The sequence below is a fragment of the Oncorhynchus mykiss genome, unplaced genomic scaffold (assembly GCF_013265735.2).
Source record: "Oncorhynchus mykiss isolate Arlee unplaced genomic scaffold, USDA_OmykA_1.1 un_scaffold_396, whole genome shotgun sequence".
Lineage (NCBI taxonomy): Eukaryota > Metazoa > Chordata > Actinopteri > Salmoniformes > Salmonidae > Oncorhynchus > Oncorhynchus mykiss.
Window position 1 is genome coordinate 52,462 of NW_023493843.1, and position 18,109 is coordinate 70,570.

Here is an 18,109-nt window from a genome sequence, read left to right on the forward strand (position 1 = left end):
TTCTCCGCAGTAGTTTTACTTACAGTGGGGCAAAAAAGTATTTAGTCAGCCACCAATTGTGCAAGTTCTCCCACTTAAATTTGAGTTCTGTAATTTGCATCATAGGTACACTTCAACTATGACAGACAAAATGAGGAAAAGAAATCCAGAAAATCACATTGTAGGATTTTTAATGATTTTATTTACAAATTATGGTGGAAAATAAACTTTTGTTACTGACCAAATACTTACCTCAATACTTTCTCATTGCCAACAAAGGGTATATAACAAAGGTCAAACGTTTTCTGTAAGTCTTCACAAGGTTTTCAAACACAGTTGCTGGTATTTTGGCCCATTTCTCCATACAGATCTCCTCTAGAGCAGTGATGTTTTGTGGCTGTTGCTGGGCAACACAGACTTTCAAGATTTTCTATGGGGTTGAGATCTGGAGACTGGCTAGGCCACTCCAGGACCTTGAAATGCTTCTTACGAAGCCACTCTTTCGTTGCCCGGGCGGTGTTTGGGATCATTGTCATGCTGAAAGACCCAGCCACGTTTCATCTTTAATACCCTTGCTGATGGAGGTTTTCACTCAATCTCACGATACATGGCCCCATTCATTCTTTCCTTTACACGGATCAGTCGTCCTGGTCCCTTTGCAGAAAATCAGCCCCAAAGCATGATGTTTCCACCCCCATGCTTCACAGTAGGTATGGTGTTCTTTGGATGCAACTCGGCATTCTTTTTCCTCCAAACACGACGAGTTGAGTTTTTACCAAAAAGTTATATTTTGGTTTCATCTGACCATAGGGAGAATGTCATATCTTCTTCTGGATCATCCAAATGCTCTCTAGCATTTGCAGGATTTGAGTCCCTGGCGGCGTAGTGTGTTACTGATGGTAGGCTTTGTTACTTTGGTCCCAGCTCTCTGCAGGTCATTCACTAGGCCCCCACGTGGGATTTTTGCTCACCGATCTTGTGATCATTTTGACCCCACGGGGTGAGATCTTGCGTGGAGCCCCAGATCGAGGGAGATCATCAGTGGTCTTGTATGTCTTCCATTTCCTAATAATTGCTCCCACAGTTGATTTCTTCAAACCGAGCTGCTTACCTATTGCAGATTCAGTCTTCCCAGCCTGGTGCAGGTCTACAATTTTGTTTCTGGTGTCCTTTGACAGCTCTTTGGTCTTGGCCATAGTGGAGTTTGGAGTGTGACTGTTTGAGGTTGTGGACAGGTGTCTTTTATACTGATAACAAGTTCAAACAGGTGCCATTTAATACAGGTAACGAGTGGAGGACAGAGGAGCCTCTTAAAGAAGTTACAGGTCTGTGAGAGCCAGAAATCTTGCTTGTTTGTAGGTGACCAAATACTTATTTTCCACCATAATTTGCAAATAAATTCATTAAAAATCCTACGATTTTTTTTTTTTCTTATTTTGTCTGTCATAGTTGAAGTGTACCTAAGTGGGAGAACTTGCACAATTAGTGGATGACTAAATACTTTTTTGCCCCACTATCTCTTCATCTACTTCAACCACATTATCATATATTGCCTGAAATGGAAGGAACCCAGGAATTACCTCAGGTGACATAACATATCTGCCTCATCCCATATTTACAAAACAATATATTATTACACTTATCTTTGGATTTAAATATATAGGCTGATTTAAAATATTTTCTAAAATGGTACATTCATAATAAATATTTGGTAAAAACTGCCCCCGAGCCTCAAACACTTCTCTATAAAACAAAGGTATATTACCTAACATTTCCTTCTTCATACTCCTCAATAAACCATTGTCCCCAAACCTCCCAACCTCCTGCAAATACTCTTAAAAAAACATTTTCCTCCCATAATCCAATTCACCAAATAAATATTTCCGTACCATTTTTACTCTAATTGCTGTTTTCCTTACACTTAAATCTACCAACTTTAACCCCCCCCCCCTCCCCCCCTCCTCATAACCTGCAGTCAAAGTTTTAAAGCTATTTTCACCCCCTTCCCATCCCATTAAAAAATCAACTAAAATCCCTTTTAACTTCAAAGACCTCCCCCTCTACATATTTACCACCTTCCTAACTTTATTTATTACACCACTCCATGTCACATCCCTAGCTTCCATTTCCTTCACCCCTAAAAACACTCATAACACCTTAAAATAATCTTACCACCTTAAAAGTAAAATTCCCCTCATTAATCTTACACATTACTACTGACTTCTCCATGTTAACCGGATGCTTGTCCATATACTTTAAAACACTCCATCACCCTTTATACACTTCCCTCATCTCTAACTGTTATAGTGGTATCATCTGCGTCTTGATGAATCAAACTAAAACCTTGGAGTCTGTACACAATTTATAAGATGATCTTTTTTAAGAAATGCTGCTAAAGGTTCTACCGACTAAACAAATAATAAAGCTGATAAAGGGCACCCTTGTCTCACAGATTTCTCAAGAATAAAAGAATCAGTTAAAACCCCATTACACGTTACCCTACTTTTTGCCTTCTTATATAATTTTATCCATCCTATTATTCTATTACCAAAACCATATTCATCCATTACCCTAAACATAAAATCATGTTCCACCCTATCAAAAGCTTTATTTAAATCTATGCTTAACTATTTTATTTATTACATCTCTAATTGTATCAGCAATATCTCTACCAGGCACACTATAATTCTGTGTAGGTGCTATAATATCATTTAAAACTTGCTTCTTTCTATTTGCCAGTATCTTAGCTAAAATCTTATAATCCGAATGTAAAAAACTAATTGGCCTATAATTCTCCAGTTTCAAGTTGCTCCCCTTATTTTTATATAAAATCGTTATCAGCCCTGTCACCATAGATTCTGAAACACTATTATCCTTCATATATTGATAAACTTTCATATTTTATAAAATTCTGCAATTATTCCATCCACACCAGGACTCTTATTTACTTGTAACCCCTTAATCGCATCTTTAACTTCATTCACTGTTATCTTCCCATCACACATTTGTTTATCCTCTACATCAATTTGCACATCCACACTATCCAATATCTCCTTTACACACCCCTCATCCACCTCCCCTTTCTTAAATAAATCCTTATAAAAATTCTGCACTGTTTCTAATATCTCTACATAATCATTGACAACTTCACCTTTTACATTTTCAATCTCTCTAATATGTTCTCCTCTGTTTATTCTTCTCTAAACCAAGAAAAATGAAGTACATTTCTCCCCCTCCAAAACATACTTTGCCCTACTTCTTATAATTGCACCCGTACACTTATCTATTTCATATTTACTCAATTTTGCTTTTAAATCTAAAACCGTTTCTATATTATAATTAGGTTCCCTGTCACACTTCCCCATTTCTTCATCCAATCTAGCTCTCAACTCATTTTCTTCTCTTTTCATCCTTCCTCCCTTTTTCCTTGCATATCTTATACTAAACTTTTATTTTTTCCTTAATACCCTCTTAGGGATATAGAGACGCTAGCGTCTCTTGTGGCCAATAGCCTGGGGAAATGCAGAGCGCAAATAAAACGCGATAAAACTCAAACTTTCATTAAATCACACATGAAGGGTACTCAATTAAAGATACACTCGTTGTGAATCCAGCCAACATGTCAGATTTAAAAAATGCTTTTCGGCGAAATAATAAAAAATGTGTTGCTGTAAGCTATGCCTACTGGCCCATTCACTCCTAACAAGCCTGTTTTCTTCTGTCAACGTTGTCGTGGCCGAGTGGTTAAGGCGATGGACTAGAAATCCATTAGGATCTTCCTGCGCAGGTTCAAATCCTGCCGACAACAAAAATGCATTTTTTTGACCCCTCCGGAGGTTGAAGTTTAGTCGTGTTTCTTATACCAATCGCATCCTCTCAGATCTCTGCAAGTACATAGGAATTAGTTGTCCATTTGGGATAGGACTGCAGGCCATCTATCCCACTTCACACCTTTACACACCTGGTTATCCAGCCTTCTAGCTCTATAGGCCACAGTAGCATAGGTTACAGGTTTGTAGTCAAGCCGCAGATTTCAGGTGAGATCCCATGATACACTCAACAATACAACAACACGATTCTCATGAATAACCATTAAGCCATTTGCTAAGATTTCCCCCATTTTGACATGTGGAAACCTGTTGTCACTCTTACCCTGACGGGAAGCTCCAGACACTTTTTTGGTCCTATCTGAGGCATTTTTAAATTCATGTCAAATTGGCCATATTCTGAAGACACTCTTATAGTCTGCAGGGTAATCGAACTGGCCACATCTAAAGTCAAGCCACAGGTAACAGGTGAGAAACCTTGATAAACCCTAAAAGAAAAAAACACGATTGTGTTGAAAATAACCATTAAGTCATTCAGGTCGCAGACTCCCCTATAGGCATGGTTTGAAACCCACTCCTGACAACTTTTTAGCGCCTGCATGTCATGTACCTTTGTAAAATCCAGTTGAAAAATAAATGACTTAAGGTAATGTAAATGACAACTAGTTAATATGAGTAGTGAATAACTGTCGTATTTTTAATATTCTGGAAAAACGGCTAGTTGATGAGAGGCTTAAAGAGTTGCAAGAATCACGCAATTTCACAGGCGGGCCACAAACAGGCAAATAACAAAAATAATCTCGGAACGCACAACTCGTCGGTCGTTGTCAGTGGATTGTATTGGCGGGAAGAACAAAAATATCGTCTGCAGGGTAATCGAAGTCGCCGCATCTAATGTCAATTACTTCCGGCGCCGACAGAGATGGCCGCCTCGCTTCGCGTTCCTATGAAACTATGCAGTTTTTTGTTTTTTTACGTGTTATTTCTTACATTAGTACCCCAGGTCATTTTAGGTTTCATTACATACAGTCGAGAAGAACTACTGAATATAAGATCAGCGTCAACTCACCATCAGTACGACCAAGAATATGTTTTTCGTGACGCGGATCCTGTGTTCTGCCTTACAAACAGGACAACGGAGCGGATCCCATGCAGCGACCCAAAAAAACGACTCCGAAAAAGAGGGAAACGAGGCGGTCTTCTGGTCAGACTCCGGAGACGGGCACACCGTGCACCACTCCCTAGCATTCTTCTTGCCAATGTCCAGTCTCTTGACAACAAGGTTGATGAAATCCGAGCAAGGGTAGCATTCCAGAGGGACATCAGAGACTGTAACGTTCTTTGCTTCACGGAAACGTGGCTCACTGGAGAGACGCTATCCGAGGCGGTGCAGCCAACGGGTTTCTCCACGCATCGCGCAGACAGAAACAAACATCTTTCTGGTAAGAAGAGGGGCGGGGGCGTATGCCTTATGGCTAACGTGACATGGTGTGATGAAAGAAACATACAGGAACTCAAATCCTTCTGTTCACCTGATTTAGAATTCCTCACAATCAAATGTAGACCGCATTATCTACCAAGAGAATTCTCTTCGATTATAATCACAGCCGTATATATCCCCCCCCAAGCAGACACATCGATGGCTCTGAATGAACTTTATTTGACTCTTTGCAAACTGGAAACCATTTATCCGGAGGCTGCATTCATTGTAGCTGGGGATTTTAACAAGGCTAATCTGAAAACAAGACTCCCTAAATTTTATCAGCATATCGATTGCGCAACCAGGGGTGGAAAGACCTTGGATCATTGTTACTCTAACTTCCGCGACGCATATAAGGCCCTGCCCCGCCCCCCTTTTCGGAAAAGCTGACCACGACTCCATTTTGTTGATCCCTGCCTACAGACAGAAACTAAAACAAGAGGCTCCCACACTGATGTCTGTCCAACGCTGGTCCGACCAACTGCTTCCATCACGTGGACTGGGACATGTTTCGTATTGCGTCAGACAACAACATTGACGAATACGCTGATTCGGTGTGCGAGTTCATTAGAACGTGCGTTGAAGATGTCGTTCCCATAGCAACGATTAAAACATTCCCTAACCAGAAACCGTGGATTGATGGCAGCATTCGCGTGAAACTGAAAGCGCGAACCACTGCTTTTAATCAGGGCAAGGTGTCTGGTAACATGACCGAATACAAACAGCGCAGCTATTCCCTCCGCAAGGCTATCAAACAAGCTAAGCGTCAGTACAGAGACAAAGTAGAATCTCAATTCAACGGCTCAGACACAAGAGGCATGTGGCAGGGTCTACAGTCAATCACGGACTACAGGAAGAAATCCAGCCCAGTCACGGACCAGGATGTCCTGCTCCCAGGCAGACTAAATAACTTTTTTGCCCGCTTTGAGGACAATACAGTGCCACTGACACGGCCTGCAACGAAAACATGCGGTCTCTCCTTCACTGCAGCCGAGGTGAGTAAGACATTTAAACGTGTTAACCCTCGCAAGGCTGCAGGCCCAGACGGCATCCCCAGCCGCGCCCTCAGAGCATGCGCAGACCAGCTGGTCGGTGTGTTTACGGACATATTCAATCAATCCCTATACCAGTCTGCTGTTCCCACATGCTTCAAGAGGGCCACCATTGTTCCTGTTCCCAAGAAAGCTAAGGTAACTGAGCTAAACGACTACCGCCCCGTAGCACTCACTTCCGTCATCATGAAGTGCTTTGAGAGACTAGTCAAGGACCATATCACCTCCACCCTACCTGACACCCTAGACCCACTCCAATTTGCTTACCGCCCAAATAGGTCCACAGACGATGCAATCTCAACCACACTGCACACTGCCCTAACCCATCTGGACAAGAGGAATACAGTGCCTTGCGAAAGTATTCGGCCCCCTTGAACTTTGCGGCCTTTTGCCACATTTCAGGCTTCAAACATAAAGATATAAAACTGTATTTTTTTGTGAAGAATCAACAACAAGTGGGACACAATCATGAAGTGGAACGACATTTATTGGATATTTCAAACCTTTTTAACAAATCAAAAACTGAAAAATTGGGCGTGCAAAATTATTCAGCCCCCTTAAGTTAATACTTTGTAGCGCCACCTTTTGCTGCGATTACAGCTGTAAGTCGCTTGGGGTATGTCTCTATCAGTTTTGCACATCGAGAGACTGAAATCTTTTCCCATTCCTCCTTGCAAAACAGCTCGAGCTCAGTGAGGTTGGATGGAGAGCATTTGTGAACAGCAGTTTTCAGTTCTTTCCACAGATTCTCGATTGGATTCAGGTCTGGACTTTGACTTGGCCATTCTAACACCTGGAAATGTTTATTTTTGAACCATTCCATTGTAGATTTTGCTTTATGTTTTGGATCATTGTCTTGTTGGAAGACAAATCTCCGTCCCAGTCTCAGGTCTTTTGCAGACTCCATCAGGTTTTCTTCCAGAATGGTCCTGTATTTGGCTCCATCCATCTTCCCATCAATTTTAACCATCTTCCCTGTCCCTGCTGAAGAAAAGCAGGCCCAAACCATGATGCTGCCACCACCATGTTTGACAGTGGGGATGGTGTGTTCAGCTGTGTTGCTTTTATGCCAAAAAGTTCAATTTTGGTTTCATCTGACCAGAGCACCTTCTTCCACATGTTTGGTGTGTCTCCCAGGTGGCTTGTGGCAAACTTTATACAACACTTTTTATGGATATCTTTAAGAAATGGCTTTCTTCTTGCCACTCTTCCATAAAGGCCAGATTTGTGTAATATACGACTGATTGTTGTCCTATGGACAGAGTCTCCCACCTCAGCTGTAGATCTCTGCAGTTCATCCAGAGTGATCATGGGCCTCTTGGCTGCATCTCTGATCAGTCTTCTCCTTGTATGAGCTGAAAGTTTAGAGGGACGGCCAGGTCTTGGTAGATTTGCAGTGGTCTGATACTCCTTCCATTTCAATATTATTGCTTGAACAGTGCTCCTTGGGATGTTTAAAGCTTGGGAAATCTTTTTGTATCCAAATCCGGCTTTAAACTTCTTCACAACAGTATCTCGGACCTGCCTGGTGTGTTCCTTGTTCTTCGTGATGCTCTCTGCGCTTTTAACGGACCTCTGAGACTATCACAGTGCAGGTGCATTTATACGGAGACTTGATTACACACAGGTGGATTGTATTTATCATCATTAGTCATTTAGGTCAACATTGGATCATTCAGAGATCCTCACTGAACTTCTGGAGAGAGTTTGCTGCACTGAAAGTAAAGGGGCTGAATAATTTTGCACGCCCAATTTTTCAGTTTTTGATTTGTTAATCTTGAATCTACTTGAGACGCACATGTCCCAAGTAGGCACCTGGAAATGCAAATGCACTACGCTAAATGCTAAATGTACTCGTTAAAACTCAAACCTTGATCAAAATTCACAAGCAGGGTATTAAATTAAAGCTACACTCGTTGTGAACCTAGCCAGCAAGTCAGATTTTTAAAATGCTTTTCGGCGAAAGCATCAGAAGCTATTATCTGATAGCATGCACCCCCCAAAATGCCAGCTCGACACGTAAACAACAGATTTTGCGATAGACGGCGCTACCCAAAACGCAGAAATAAAATATAAAACATTCATTACCTTAGACGAGCTTCTTTCTTGGCACTCCTATATGCCCCATAAACATCACTATTGGGTCTTTTTTTCGTTTAAATCGGTCCATATATACCCAAAATAGCTTTGTATAGAAGTAGTGTCATTCAGAAAAATTCATCGTTTTTAAACGCTGCGTAATTTTTTTAAATTAAAAAAGTCGACGATAAACTTTCACAAAACACTTCGAAATCCTTTTGTAATCCAACTTTAGGTATTAGTAAACGTTTATAATCTATCAAAACGATTACAGGGCGATGTCTCTTCAATAGGTCCTCACTTCAAAAACAATGCAATCTGATCTCTCCCTGAACTGCATCCGGGTGAAGACTGGAAAACTTGGGGTCAGACAGATGGATTTTCCAACAATTAATTCGATTGAAAATTAGTACAATGGCGCCATCGTGCGGAATTTGTAGACGGTGCAGGCAAATTCCCATTAAATTCTGTTCTCCTTTAACAACTGGTGGAAGTGACTTATGGAAATTATTTTTTGCTTTCAGAGAGCAGTTTTTCTTGCGTTTTTCAATGAAACACACGCTCTGTTATAGTCACAGCCGTGATTTAACCAGTTTTATAAACTTCAGAGTGTTTTCTATCCACACATACTAATCATATGCATATACTATATTCCTGGCATGAGTAGCAGGACGCTGAAAAGTTGCGCGATTTTTAACAGAATTTTCAAAAAAGGGGGGGGTAGATGTAACAGGATAATTATTAAAACAGTTTGAAATATCCAATAAATGTCGTTCCACTTCATGATTGTGTCCCACTTGTTGTTGATTCGTCACAAAAAAATACAGTTTTATATCTTTATGTTTGAAGCCTGAAATGTGGCAATAGGTCGCGAAGTTCAAGGGGGCCGAATACTTTCGCAAGGCACTGTACCTATGTGAGAATGCTGTTCATTGACTACAGCTCGGCATTCAACACCATAGTACCCTCCAAGCTCGTCATCAAGCTCGAGACCCTGGGTCTCGACCCCGCCCTGTGCAACTGGGTACTGGACTTCCTGACGGGCCGCCCCCAGGTGGTGAGGGTAGGCAACAACATCTCCTCCCCGCTGATCCTCAACACTGGGGCCCCACAAGGGTGCGTTCTGAGCCCTCTCCTGTACTCCCTGTTCACCCACGACTGCGTGGCCACGCACGCCTCCAACTCAATCATCAAGTTTGCGGACGACACAACAGTGGTAGGCTTGATTACCAACAACGACGAGACGGCCTACAGGGAGGAGGTGAGGGCCCTCGGAGTGTGGTGTCAGGAAAATAACCTCACACTCAACGTCAACAAAACTAAGGAGATGATTGTGGACTTCAGGAAACAGCAGAGGGAACACCCCCCTATCCACATCGATGGAACAGTAGTGGAGAGGGTAGCAAGTTTTAAGTTCCTCGGCATACACATCACAGACAAACTGAATTGGTCCACTCACACAGACAGCATTGTGAAGAAGGCGCAGCAGCGCCTCTTCAACCTCAGGAGGCTGAAGAAATTCGGCTTGTCACCAAAAGCACTCACAAACTTCTACAGATGCACAATCGAGAGCATCCTGGCGGGCTGTATCACCGCCTGGTACGGCAACTGCTCCGCCCTCAACCGTAAGGCTCTCCAGAGGGTAGTGAGGTCTGCACAACGCATCACCGGGGGCAAACTACCTGCCCTCAAGGACACCTACACCACCCGATGTCACAGGAAGGCCATAAAGATCATCAAAGACATCAACCACCCGAGCCACTGCCTGTTCACCCCGCTATCATCCAGAAGGCGAGGTCAGTACAGGTGCATCAAAGCTGGGACCTTAGAGACTGAAAAACAGCTTATATCTCAAGGCCATCAGACTGTTAAACAGCCACCACTAACATTGAGTGGCTGCTGCCAACACACTGACACTGACTCAACTCCAGCCACTTTAATAATGGGAATTGATGGGAAATGATGTAAATATATCACTAGCCACTTTAAACAATGCTACCTTATATAATGTTACATACCCTACATTATTCATCTCATATGCATACGTATATACTGTACTCTATATCATCGACTGTATCCTTATGTAATACATGTATCACTAGCCACTTTAATTAACTATGCCACTTTGTTTACATACTCATCTCATATGTATATACTGTACTCGAAACCATCTACTGTATCTTGTCTATGCTGCTCTGTACCATCACTCATTCATATATCCTTATGTACATATTCTGTATCCCCTTACACTGTGTACAAGACAGTAGTTTTGGAATTGTTAGTTAGATTACTTGTTGGTTATTACTGCATTGTCGGAACTAGAAGCACAAGCATTTCGCTACACTCGCATTAACATCTGCTAACCATGTGTATGTGACAAATAACATTTGATTTGATTTGATTTGAAGTTACAGGTGAGCTGCCTTGTTAATAAATAATAACACGATTGCGTTGAAATGACCCATTAAGCCATTTGTAAGGATTTCCCCCATGTGGACCTGTTGTCACTCTTACCCTGATGGTTGCTGATATTTCCAGACACTTTTTCAGTCTTATCTGAGGAATTTTATCATTTATATCAGAATGGCCATATTCTGATGCCAGCGCTCATTCAATGACGATTTACTACTCTTTCCCATTGAAGGCCATATTGAGGTTAAATCAATGACTGGACTTTTTAATTTATAAAAACAAATGACTATTGAAAGTGCAAGTCAGTATCGTGCATAGTTGTTCTGGTCTCTGTGGTGATTTTAGAGCGTTGTTCATATTTCTACTTTTACCGCATACACTTTAACCCGATACCCAGTTACTGTGCTGTAGTCAGGATGGCCGAGCGGTCTAAGGCGCTGCGTTCAGGTCGCAGTCTCCCATGGAGGCGTGGGTTCAAATCCCACTTCTGACAGTTTTTTAGTGCCTCTCAGGAGTCATGCTGCTCAGCAGTAATAATATGAATGATGAAATAACAACTTCACACAGTGAAATAGCAATTCATAATAAACACTCTCAAATGCAGAACTTCTGGAGCTGAGCAAAGATCAAGGTTAAATAAGAAAACAGCTGGACTTAATAACAAATGAATGAGGGGAACATTTTGTGTTATTGCATTATAATGAGTTACTGCATTATCTTTCAGTTGTTAAATTTCACTTTCTGTAGGCTATGCCTGTTGGCCCATTCACTCCTAACAAGCCTGTTTTCTTCTGTCAACGTTGTCGTGGTCGAGTGGTTAAGGCGATGGACTAGAAATCCATTAGGATCTTCCTGCGTAGGTTCAAATCCTGCCGACAATGAAAATGCATTTTTTTGACCCCTCCGGAGGTTGAAGTTTAGTCGTGTTTCTTATACCAATCGCATCCTCTCAGATCTCCGCAAGTACATAGGGATTAGTTGTCCATTTGGGATAGGACTGCAGGCCATCTATCCCACTTCACACCTTTACACACCTGGTTATCCAGCCTTCTAGCTCTATAGGCCACAGTAGCATAGGTTACAGGTTTGTAGTCAAGCCACAGATTTCAGGTGAGATCCCATGATACACTCAACAATACAACAACACGATTCTCATGAATAACCATTAAGCCATTTGCTAAGATTTCCCCCATTTTGACATGTGGAAACCTGTTGTCACTCTTACCCTGACGGGAAGATCCAGACACTTTTTTGGTCCTATCTGAGGCATTTTTAAATTCATGTCAAATTGGCCATATTCTGAAGACACTCTTATAGTCTGCAGGGTAATCGAACTGGCCACATCTAAAGTCAAGCCACAGGTAACAGGTGAGAAACCTTGTTAAACCCTAAAAGAAAAAGAAAAAACTTGATTGCATTGAAAATAACCATTAAGTCATTCAGGTCGCAGACTCCCCTATAGGCATGGTTTGAAACCCCCTCCTGACAATTTTTTAGCGCCTGCATGTCATGCACCTTTGTAAAATCCAGTTGAAAAATAAATGACTTGAGGAAACGTAAATGACACCTAGTTAATATGAGTAGTGAATAACTATCGTATTTTTAATATTCTGCAAAAACAGCTAGTTGATGAGAGGCTGAAAGAGAATTGCAAGAATCGCGCAATTTCACAGGCGGGCCCCAAACAGGCAAATAACAAAAATAATCTCGGAACGCAGAACTCGTCGGTCGTTGTCAGTGGATTGTATTGGCGGGAAGAACAAAAATATCGTCTGCAGGGTAATCGAAGTTGCCGCATCTAATGTCAAGTCACAGGTGAGCTGCCTTGTTAAACCCTAAAAATTAATAATAACACGATTGCGTTGAAATGACCCATTAAGCCATTTGTAAGGATTTCCCCCATGTGGACCTGTTGTCACTCTTACCCTGATGGTTGCTGATATTTCCAGACACTTTTTCAGTCTTATCTGAGGAATTTTATCATTTATATCAGAATGGCCATATTCTGATGCCAGTTTAGCGCTCATTCAATGACGATTTACTACTCTTTCCCATTGAAGGCCATATTGAGGTTAAATCAATGACTGGACTTTTTAATTTATAAAAACAAATGACTATTGAAAGTGCAAGTCAGTATCGTGCATTGTTGTTCTGGTCGCTGTGGTGATTTTAGAGCGTTGTTCATATTTCTACTTTTACCGCATACACTTTAACCCGGTACCCGGTTACTGTGCTGTAGTCAGGATGGCCGAGCGGTCTAAGGCGCTGCGTTCAGGTCGCAGTCTCCCATGGAGGCGTGGGTTCAAATCCCACTTCTGACAGTGTTTTAGTGCCTCTCAGGAGTCATGCTGCTCAGCAGTAATAATAAGAATGATGAAATAACAACTTCACACAGTGAAATAACAATTCATAATAAACACTCTCAAATGCAGACCTTCTGGAGCTGAGCAAAGATCAATGTTAAATAAGAAAACAGCTGGACTTAATAACAAATGAATGAGGGGAACATTTTGTGTTATTGCATTATAATGAGTTACTGCATTATCTTTCAGTTGTTAAATTTCACTTTCTGTAGGCTATGCCTGTTGGCCCATTCACTCCTAACAAGCCTGTTTTCTTCTGTCAATGTTATCGTGGCCGAGTGGTTAAGGCAATGGACTAAAAATCCATTAGGATCTTCCTGCGCAGGTTCAAATCCTGCCGACAACGAAAATGTATTTTTTTGACCCCTCCGGAGGTTGAAGTTTAGTCGTGTTTCTTATACCAATCGCATCCTCTCAGATCTCCGCAAGTACATAGGGATTAGTTGTCCATTTGGGATAGGACTGCAGGCCATCTGTCCCACTTCACACCTTTACACACCTGGTTATCCAGCCTTCTAGCTCTATAGGCCACAGTAGCATAGGTTACAGGTTTGTAGTCAAGCCACAGATTTCAGGAGAGATCCCATGATACACTCAACAATACAACAACACGATTCTCATGAATAACCATGAAGCCATTTGCTAAGATTTCCCCCATTTTGACATGTGGAAACCTGTTGTCACTCTTACCCTGACGGGAAGCTCCAGACACTTTTTTGGTCCTATCTGAGGCATTTTTAAATTCATGTCAAATTGGCCATATTCTGAAGACACTCTTATAGTCTGCAGGGTAATCGAACTGGCCACATCTAAAGTCAAGCCACAGGTAACAGGTGAGAAACCTTGTTAAACCCTAAAAGAAAAAGAAAAAACTCGATTGCATTGAAAATAACCATTAAGTCATTCAGGTCGCAGACTCCCCTATAGGCATGGTTTGAAACCCCCTCCTGACAACTTTTTAGCGCCTGCATGTCATGCACCTTTGTAAAATCCAGTTGAAAAATTAATGACTTAAGGTAACGTAAATGACACCTAGTTAATATGAGTAGTGAATAACTATCGTATTTTTAATATTCTGCAAAAACAGCTAGTTGATGAGAGGCTGAAAGAGAATTGCAAGAATCGCGCAATTTCACAGGCGGGCTCCAAACAGGCAAATAACAAAAATAATCTCGGAACGCAGAACTCGTCGGTCGTTGTGAGTGGATTGTATTGGCGGGAAGAACAAAAATATCGTCTGCAGGGTAATCGAAGTCGCCGCATCTAATGTCAAGTCACAGGTGAGCTGCCTTGTTAAACCCTAAAAATAAATAATAACACGATTGCGTTGAAATGACCCATTAAGCCATTTGTAAGGATTTCCCCCATGTGGACCTGTTGTCACTCTTACCCTGATGGTTGCTGATATTTCCAGACACTTTTTCAGTCTTATCTGAGGAATTTTATCATTTATATCAGAATGGCCATATTCTGATGCCAGTTTAGCGCTCATTCAATGGCGATTTACTACTCTTTCCCATTGAAGGCCATATTGAGGTTAAATCAATGACTGGACTTTTTAATTTATAAAAACAAATGACTATTGAAAGTGCAAGTCAGTATCGTGCATAGTTGTTCTGGTCTCTGTGGTGATTTTAGAGCTTTGTTCATACTTCTACTTTTACCGCATACACTTTAAACCTATACCCAGTTACTGTGCTGTAGTCAGGATGGCCGAGCGGTCTAAGGCGCTGCGTTCAGGTCGCAGTCTCCCATGGAGGCGTGGGTTCAAATTATAATGAGTTACTGCATTATCTTGTTGTTAAATTTCACTTTCTGTAGGCTATGCCTGTTGGCCCATTCACTCCTAACAAGCCTGTTTTCTTCTGTCAACGTTGTCGTGGCCGAGAGGTTAAGGCGATGGACTAGAAATTCATTAGGATCTTCCTGCGCATGTTCAAATCCTGCCGACAACAAAAATGCTTTTTTTTGACCCCTCCGGAGGTTGAAGTTTAGTCGTGTTTCTTATACCAATCGCATCCTCTCAGATCTCCGCAAGTACATAGGGATTAGTTGTCCATTTGGGATAGGACTGCAGGCCATCTATCCCACTTCAAACCTTTACACACCTGGTTATCCAGCCTTCTAGCTCTTTGGCCACAGTAGCATAGGTTACAGGTTTGTAGTCAAGCCACAGATTTCAGGTGAGATCCAATGATACACTCAACAATACAACAACACGATTCTCATGAATAACCATGAAGCCATTTGCTAAGATTTCCCCCATTTTGACATGTGGAAACCTGTTGTCACTCTTACCCTGACGGGAAGCTCCGGACACTTTTTTGGTCCTATCTGAGGCATTTTTAAATTCATGTCAAATTGGCCATATTCTGAAGACGCTCTTAGGCTGCAGGGTAATCGAACTGGCCACATCTAAAGTCAAGCCACAGGTAACAGGTGAAAAACCTTGTTAAACCCTAAAAGAAAAAGAAAAAACTCGATTGCATTGAAAATAACCATTAAGTCATTCAGGTCGCAGACTCCCCTATAGGCATGGTTTGAAACCCCCTCCTGACAACTTTTTAGCGCCTGCATGTCATGCACCTTTGTAAAATCCAGTTGAAAAATAAATGACTTAAGGTAAAGTAAATGACACCTAGTTAATATGAGTAGTGAATAACTATCGTATTTTTAATATTCTGCAAAAACAGCTAGTTGATGAGAGGCTGAAAGAGAATTGCAAGAATCGCGCAATTTCACAGGCGGGCCCCAAACAGGCAAATAACAAAAATAATCTCGGAACGCAGAACTCGTCGGTCGTTGTCAGTGGATTGTATTGGCGGGAAGAACAAGAATATCGTCTGCAGGGTAATCGAAGTCGCCGCATCTAATGTCAAGTCACAGGTGAGCTGCCTTGTTAAACCCTAAAAATAAATAATAACACGATTGCGTTGAAATGACCCATTAAGCCATTTGTAAGGATTTCCCCCATGTGGACCTGTTGTCACTCTTACCCTGATGGTTGCTGATATTTCCAGACACTTTTTCAGTCTTATCTGAGGAATTTTATCATTTATATCAGAATGGCCATATTCTGATGCCAGTTTAGCGCTCATTCAATGGCGATTTACTACTCTTTCCCATTGAAGGCCATATTGAGGTTAAATCAATGACTGGACTTTTTAATTTATAAAAACAAATGACTATTGAAAGTGCAAGTCAGTATCGTGCATAGTTGTTCTGGTCTCTGTGGTGATTTTAGAGCTTTGTTCATACTTCTACTTTTACCGCATACACTTTAAACCTATACCCAGTTACTGTGCTGTAGTCAGGATGGCCGAGCGGTCTAAGGCGCTGCGTTCAGGTCGCAGTCTCCCATGGAGGCGTGGGTTCAAATTATAATGAGTTACTGCATTATCTTGTTGTTAAATTTCACTTTCTGTAGGCTATGCCTGTTGGCCCATTCACTCCTAACAAGCCTGTTTTCTTCTGTCAACGTTGTCGTGGCCGAGAGGTTAAGGCGATGGACTAGAAATTCATTAGGATCTTCCTGCGCATGTTCAAATCCTGCCGACAACGAAAATGCTTTTTTTTGACCCCTCCGGAGGTTGAAGTTTAGTCGTGTTTCTTATACCAATCGCATCCTCTCAGATCTCCGCAAGTACATAGGGATTAGTTGTCCATTTGGGATAGGACTGCAGGCCATCTATCCCACTTCAAACCTTTACACACCTGGTTATCCAGCCTTCTAGCTCTATATGCCACAGTAGCATAGGTTACAGGTTTGTAGTCAAGCCACAGATTTCAGGTGAGATCCCATGATACACTCAACAATACAACAACACGATTCTCATGAATAACCATGAAGCCATTTGCTAAGATTTCCCCCATTTTGACATGTGGAAACCTGTTGTCACTCTTACCCTGACGGGAAGCTCCGGACACTTTTTTGGTCCTATCTGAGGCATTTTTAAATTCATGTCAAATTGGCCATATTCTGAAGACGCTCTTAGGCTGCAGGGTAATCGAACTGGCCACATCTAAAGTCAAGCCACAGGTAACAGGTGAAAAACCTTGTTAAACCCTAAAAGAAAAAGAAAAAACTTGATTGCATTGAAAATAACCATTAAGTCATTCAGGTCGCAGACTCCCCTATAGGCATGGTTTGAAACCCCCTCCTGACAATTTTTTAGCGCCTGCATGTCATGCACCTTTGTAAAATCCAGTTTGAAAAATAAATGACTTAAGGTAACGTAAATGACACCTAGTTAATATGAGTAGTGAATAACTATCATATTTTTTATATTCTGCAAAAACAGCTAGTTGATGAGAGGCTGAAAGAGAATTGCAAGAATCGCGCAATTTCACAGGCAGGCCCCAAACAGGCAAATAACAAAAATAATCTCGGAACGCAGAACTCGTCGGTCGTTGTCAGTGGATTGTATTGGCGGGAAGAACAAAAATATCGTCTGCAGGGTAATCAAAGTCGCCGCATCTAATGTCAAGTCACAGGTGAGCTGCCTTGTTAAACCCTAAAAATAAATAATAACACGATTGTGTTGAAATGACTCATTAAGCCATTTGTAAGGATTTCCCCCATCTGGACCTGTTGTCACTCTTACCCTGATGGTTGCTGATATTTCCAGACACTTTTTCAGTCTTATCTGAGGAATTTTATCATTTATATCAGAATGGCCATATTCTGATGCCAGTTTAGCGCTCATTCAATGACGATTTACTACTCTTTCCCATTGAAGGCCATATTGAGGTTAAATCAATGACTGGACTTTTTCATTTATAAAAACAAATGACTATTGAAAGTGCAAGTCAGTATCGTGCATAGTTGTTCTGGTCTCTGTGGTGATTTTAGAGCGTTGTTCATATTTCTACTTTTACCGCATACACTTTAACCCGGTACCCGGTTACTGTGCTGTA

At 41.6% G+C, this 18,109-nt stretch overlaps 4 non-coding genes across 4 annotated transcripts; all 4 read left to right on the plus strand.

Annotated features, from left to right (window-relative positions):
- The first annotated feature begins 3,705 nt into the window (after nucleotides 1–3,705).
- On the plus strand, nucleotides 3,706–3,787 carry trnas-aga. The gene has a single exon. It is a non-coding gene; the product is annotated as a tRNA-Ser (tRNA).
- A 7,452-nt stretch (nucleotides 3,788–11,239) lies between these two features.
- Nucleotides 11,240–11,322, plus strand: trnal-cag. Its single transcript has one exon. It is a non-coding gene; the product is annotated as a tRNA-Leu (tRNA).
- Nucleotides 11,323–13,067: 1,745 nt separating this feature from the next.
- On the plus strand, nucleotides 13,068–13,150 carry trnal-cag. Its single transcript has one exon. It is a non-coding gene; the product is annotated as a tRNA-Leu (tRNA).
- Nucleotides 13,151–13,456: 306 nt separating this feature from the next.
- trnaf-aaa lies at nucleotides 13,457–13,538 on the plus strand. The gene has a single exon. It is a non-coding gene; the product is annotated as a tRNA-Phe (tRNA).
- Nucleotides 13,539–18,109: the final 4,571 nt, after the last annotated feature.